The sequence below is a fragment of the Pristiophorus japonicus genome, chromosome 1, assembly GCF_044704955.1.
Source record: "Pristiophorus japonicus isolate sPriJap1 chromosome 1, sPriJap1.hap1, whole genome shotgun sequence".
NCBI classification, from domain to species: domain Eukaryota; kingdom Metazoa; phylum Chordata; class Chondrichthyes; family Pristiophoridae; genus Pristiophorus; species Pristiophorus japonicus.
In genome coordinates, this window is record NC_091977.1 from 245999836 (window position 1) to 246006106 (window position 6271).

Below are 6271 nucleotides of genomic sequence, written 5' to 3' on the forward strand. Positions count from 1 at the left end.
CTGAGATGAGGAGAAATTTCTTCTCTCAGTGGGTTATAAATCTGTGGAATTCGCTGCCTCAGAGAGCTGTGGAAGCTGAATCATTGAATAAATTTAAGACAGAAGTAGACAGTTTCTTAAACGATAAGGGGATAAGGGGTTATGGGGAGCGGGCAGGGAAGTGGAGCTGAGTCCATGATCAGATCAGCCATGATCTTATTAAATGGTGAAGCAGGTTCGAGGGGCCGTATGGCTATTCCTGCTCCTATTTCTTATGTTCTTACGTTCTTATTAAATGACCAAATGCATGGTCGAAGAGGTAGGTTTTAAGGAGTGTCTTAAAGAAGGAGAGCGAAGGAGAGAGGCAGAGAGGTTTAGGGAGGGAATGCCAAAACTTAGGTGCTCGGCAGCTGAAAGCACGGTCGCCAATGGTTGGACGATTAAAATCGGGGATGAGCAAGAGGCCAGAATTGGAGGAGCGCAGATATCTCGGAGGATTGTAGGGCTGGAGGTTGTTATAGAGATAGGGATGGGTGAGGCCATGGAGAGATGTGAAAACAAGGCGATGAAGCATGGAGATGTTGCTTTGTCCCTTAGGGAGAGTTTTCCAATTTCAATTGTGTAACTTTCACGAGGCACATGGAGAGGCCAGGCACTTCCACATCAGGTGGATTTGAAAATAAGAGGACCAGTGACACTGGCCCATTCTCCAGTTGCAGAGCAGCGTTGAGGATGTCTGAGAACAAGAAAAAAGAACAAAAAGGAACTTACATTTGTATAGCGCCTTTCACAAGCTCAGGACATCCCAAAGCGCTTTACAGGCAATTAAGTACTTTTGGAATGTAGTTGTTGTGTATATAAATAACAGACTAACTGCAACAGGAGTAATGTAACTCAACTGTGTCCTTGATAGCAACTTTCACTTTCACAATGGTGTCCCAAAACCAGTATGTTTACAGCAGTGTGTCAATAGCTCCCGCAGGATCCTAATGCCTGACTAGTGTCCTGTAACAAACAAATAGGGCATGAACACAACACATTTCCCCCCTTCTGAAAACACAGTCTATGTACAGGCCAAGTCCTTGAGTTGGCCAGGCCTTGTTCTGATGCACTGAGACCGGCGTGGAGCTAGCGCTGTTTGATCAAGGTTTTCGGTTGTTGGCCTGTGAGTTGCGATCAGTCTACAAGCATTCCATCAAAAACCATCATTGAGCTCGTAGGTGTGAGGGCTGAACTGTCACCTGATCTGTTTCGGAGGCGAAAATGAAGATGCGGGCTTATGACTCCGGTTTGGGCACTTAACTCTGACCCAACCTCCGTTCTTCAGTTGGGGGATTTTGAGTGTGTCGTTTTGTGTCAGTGTAAGACTTTGCTTTTCGTTGGCGTTCCAAAATCTTCAAGCTAGGTTTGGCTAGGGGTTTGAGAATGTCCAGTAGCCAACGAAGATTCCGCCCAATTATGAGCTCAGCGGGTGTCGTCCCCATTAGCGAGTGCTTTGTCGAACGGTATGTGCAGAGAATGATTTGAATCGCTTTGTCGAATGTTTGGCCTGCTGTGAGGTTGGCTTTCAAACCCTCTTTGATGACGCGGTTAAATCGCTCAACAATCCGTTGCTTTGAGGATTGTACCGAGCAGTAAGGCGATGCTCGATAGCATGACAAGTGAGGAAATCCGCGAACTGGTCAGACATTTTCAGTGATTATAACCTCTGGGAGGCCCCATTTTGTAAACATAAGCTGCAGAATAGTGACGATCGTTGATGAGGTCACTGAACTTGTTGTAGCAATTTCTGGCCATTTGGAATGCTGGTCATGTACCACAACAATTAAACGCTGGTGTTGTGGAGCTGCTTCAACTGGACCGAAGATATTCAACTGAAGTTGTTGCCATGGTCTTTGGGGCCATGGAATGGGCTTCATTGGTGCTGATCGGATGTTTGTGGCCTTTTTGCTCAGACTGCATGCTTCGCAGTGTGAGACGAACTCCTCGATGCGAGTGTCAATCCTAGGCCACCATATTAAATCGTGACGGCTCTGCTTCATGCGGACAATGCCAGGTGTTTGTTGGCCAATGAGAGAACGCGCTGTTGAAGCAACTTGGGAATTATTGCTCTATCACTACAAGCTAGGCAGCCATTGTTCCAAATGGAAAATTCATCACGCTGTCTGTGAAATGTTTTCAGTTCTTCAATAATTTGTTTAGGCCACTCAATCTGTGATTCGGATTTGAGTTTGTCGCAGGAGTCAAGGTTTTTTGATGGACTGAGTGATGATTGACGTGACATATGTGTTGTCATCTGAGAATAAATCAGCACCAGAGACCGAAGCAGATGTCGAGCGGCTGAGCATGTCAGCTACATGGTTGCGACTGCCAGCAATGTACTGTATATCAAAGTTATACTGATGAAGGTGATCTGACCATCGACTGACTCGTAGTGGTCTGTGCCCAGAGCCAATTGTAGCAAGTAGCGTAGTTAGCGCTTGGTGATCCGTACAGAGGGTAAATTTCCTGCCATAGAGGCAGATGTGCCAGCGTTCACATGTGTAGATGCAAGCGAGTGCTTCACGTTCCCCAATAGGGTATTTGCGTTCTGCAGACGAGAGCATGCGAGAGGCGAAGGCGACTGGGCGTTCCAGGCCGTCAATTCATTGCAAGAGCGCAGCAACATTGCGGTGCCTGATACATTTGTAGTGACATGGTGGCATTCGGCTCAAAGTGCGCGAGGATAGGAAGGGGTGTGATTTTTTCCTTAAGCGTGGTGAATGCCTGAGCCTGGGGATCTGTCCATCGCAAGGGACGTCCTTGCGCAGCAACCTGCGAAGTGGTTTGACAATGTGCGCGTCATGCGGGACAAACTTCAGATAGAAGTTGCAAGTGCTGAGGAATGCTGAAAGTTCTTTGACGTTGGTAGCCTCCTGCATTCGCTGGATTGCGTCAATATTGTCGTGTCGGCTTGACACCTTGTGCTGTGACTCTGTAGTCCAGAAAGTTTATTTCTCCAGCAGTGAATGTACACTTATCGGCATTAAGTGTAATGTTATGTGTAGCAAGTCTAGTCGTAACTGCGTGAAGTCACTGGTCATATTCTTCCATTGTCCGTCCATGGACGACGATAGCGTCAAGCAGATTGAGGGCTCCCCACTAGCATAGTCGTGACAATCTTCTGAAATCCACTTGGTGCAGAAGATAGTCCATAGGGCATGCGTTAACACTGATACATACCATCATGCATCGTGAATGCCGTGAGCGGTTTGCTGTCCTCTGCTAGGGGTATTTGCAGGTAACTGCGGCGCATGTCGAGTTTCGCAAAAATTATTGAGCCGTGGAATTCTGAAGACAGTTCATCGATGGTTGGAAGAGGATACTTGTCTGGGATGATGGCCTTGTTGACCTCTTTCAGGTCAATGCATACGCGGATCCCTCCCATTTTTACGCCAAGCAATGACTAAGTTCAAGATCCAGGATGAGAGTCGATGTTCTCAATGCTTCCTTGAGGTTCGTGGCACGTTAATTCTGCGGATACTTTATCACGATCCGCGAATGGGAGACGGCAAAGTCGCTGCATAACCCGGTTTGACAGAAGGGTCAACGAGGGGATGATGGCAGAATTTTGTTGTCACTCCAAACCCTGTGAAGATTGAGAGATACTGCTTGTCAAAGTCTACCGTGTACACAGGTGTACCAGTTGGGTCGTAAACTTCGAACCCAAGCTTGTCAAAAAGGTCAACACCCATGAGGCTTTGTTCTTTCACAGCATAAAAGGAAAAGTTCTCCAATGTTATGTTCTTGTAGTATATCGGGACATATATGACCCCAAGTACCTTAATTTTGGAGTCGGAGTATGCATGTCGAGTGGAAGTTGCTGGTTGCAGTTGACAGTGCGTGAAGTGGATTTTGTACACAGCCTCGCTCAATATGGAGACTTTGGCTCCAAGGTCAATGAGAAGGCAGATGGGCGTGTTGTCAATGTTTACATCACAGTCCTTGAATTTGCCCAGACCGATGTGCGAAATGTCTCGAATGGTGTAAACCATACTGGATTCATCACTATCGGGGTTATCCACACGTCAAAAATGCTGCGATGAGCGAGAGACACGAGCAAAATGGTTCATTTTACCACATGCAGAGCATTTCTTCCCATGTGCAGGGCAGTTAGGACTCTTTGCTGAATGTGATTTGTCCCCACAGTTAAAGCAGCGGAAGTTAGACCCATGATCTGTAGTGTGTAGCTTATTACTAGCCCTGGGTCTCTGCTGTGATTTCAGCTTTGGACGAACAGCGTGCACATGGGCTGTCGCTGAAGTCTGCTGCACAGGGGGAGCAGGGGATCTTAGCGCTTTTGTATCGGAAAGTGCTGATTCAATTTGGATAGCCAAATTAGTTGCTTTGTCCAGTGTCAATTTGCAAGCGTACCTGAATGCGGGGAATCGTTGTTTGCTCAATAATTTGATCCCTGATCATTTCCTCTAAGTGTTCCAAAGTTAGAATAGCGGCCAGTTCAGTTAATGAAATGACATACTGTTTGGTTCACCGTTCCCTTGCCCCCTTTGACAAAATTTGTATCTCACCACCATGATTTTTTTTTGGCCCAAAATATTTCTCTAGGGCGCTTACCGCTTTGTCGTGGAACTCCGTGTCTTCAATTTTGTTGTGTATAGAAGAACTTGAGGAGGCTGAGTACTGTGAGCTAAACTTAGTGTGACCTTAGTTTTCTTTATTACAACTCCAGTGTGCCTAAACAACATGGCAGCCAACCTTTTATACTGGCCCTGCACGTGTGTGCAGGTGACCATTGGACTCCAACAGTCAGGCCCTCTGGTGGCAAGTATTACATAGTTACATACATAATATCACTCCTCCTCCCCCGCCGCCCCAAAGTCTTTGGTGCAAGTTATTTACAAGCTGAGGCGATCCGGAGCCCTTCGCTCCCTGGTTGATCGCCTCAGTTCAAACCCTGGCGTATGTGAGTTGGTCGGACCATTGCTGCACTGCACTGCGGCTGGTCTGACCGGACTGTCAGGAACATTGGGTTCATTCTCGTGATTGACAGCGAGATCGATTGCTGGTTGGGTGTGTGTTGGTGGATCGTCGATGATGATGTCCTCTTCAAGTCATTCCTGGTTGTCAGTAAATCGTAATTTGGTCTGATCTAAATGCTTTCTGCACGTTTGTCTATTTAACAGTTTGATTATAAACACCTTATTCCCCTCCTTGGCCAAAACAGTGCCAGCAATCCACTTTGGACCATGACTGTAATTCAGGACAAACACAGGGTCGTTAACATCAATGTCACGTGAAACAGCCGCGCGATGGTGGTACATGTTCTGCCGGTGTCGCCGGGTTTCCACATGATCATTAAGATCCGGGTGGACTAGGGAGAGCCTGGTTTTGAGGACTCTCTTCATTAACAATTCTGCCGGGGGAACCCCGGTAAGCGAGTGGGGTCGCGTACAGTAACTGAGCAGAATGCGAGACAAGCGGCTCTGCAGAGGGCCGTCTGTGATGCGTTTCATGCTCTGCTTGATCGTTTGGACTGCCCGCTCTGCTTGACCGTTAGACGCGGGCTTAAACTGACATGCTTGATGCCATTGCGGGTCATAAACTCGTTGAATTCCGAGCTGGTGAAACACGGTCCATTGTCGCTGACAAGGACATCGGGCAAGCCATGGGTGGCGAACATGGCCCGGAGGCTTTCAATGGTGGTTGTGGACATGCTGGATGACATGATTACGCATTCAATTCATTTGGAATAAGCGTCCACTACTACTAAAAGCATCTTTCCGAGAAAGGGGCCAGCAAAATCTAGGTGGATCCTGGATCAGGGTTTGGAGGGCCATGACCACAGACTCACTGGAGCCTCCCTTGGTGCATTGCTCAGTTGCGAGCAAGTGTTGCACTGATGCACGCATGACTCCAAGTCCGAGTCAATGCTGAACCACCAAACATGCGACCTGGCAATTGCCTTCATCATGACAATGCCTGGGTGGGTACTGTGTAGATCGTGTATAAACGTTTCCCTGCCTTTTATTGGCAAAACCACACGATTACCCCATTAGAGACAATCCGACTGGATGGATATTTCATTTTAGCATCGGTGAAACAGCTTAATTTCATTTTGCATTTCCCTGGAAACGGTGGACCAGTTCCTATTTAGGACACAACTCTTTACTCATGAAAGTACAGGATCCTGGCTGGTCCAGGTCCTGATCTGGCGAGCCGTGACAGGTGACCCCTCACTCTCCAAAGCATCCATGACCACTAGCAAGTCTGCGGGCCGTGCCATTTCAACCCC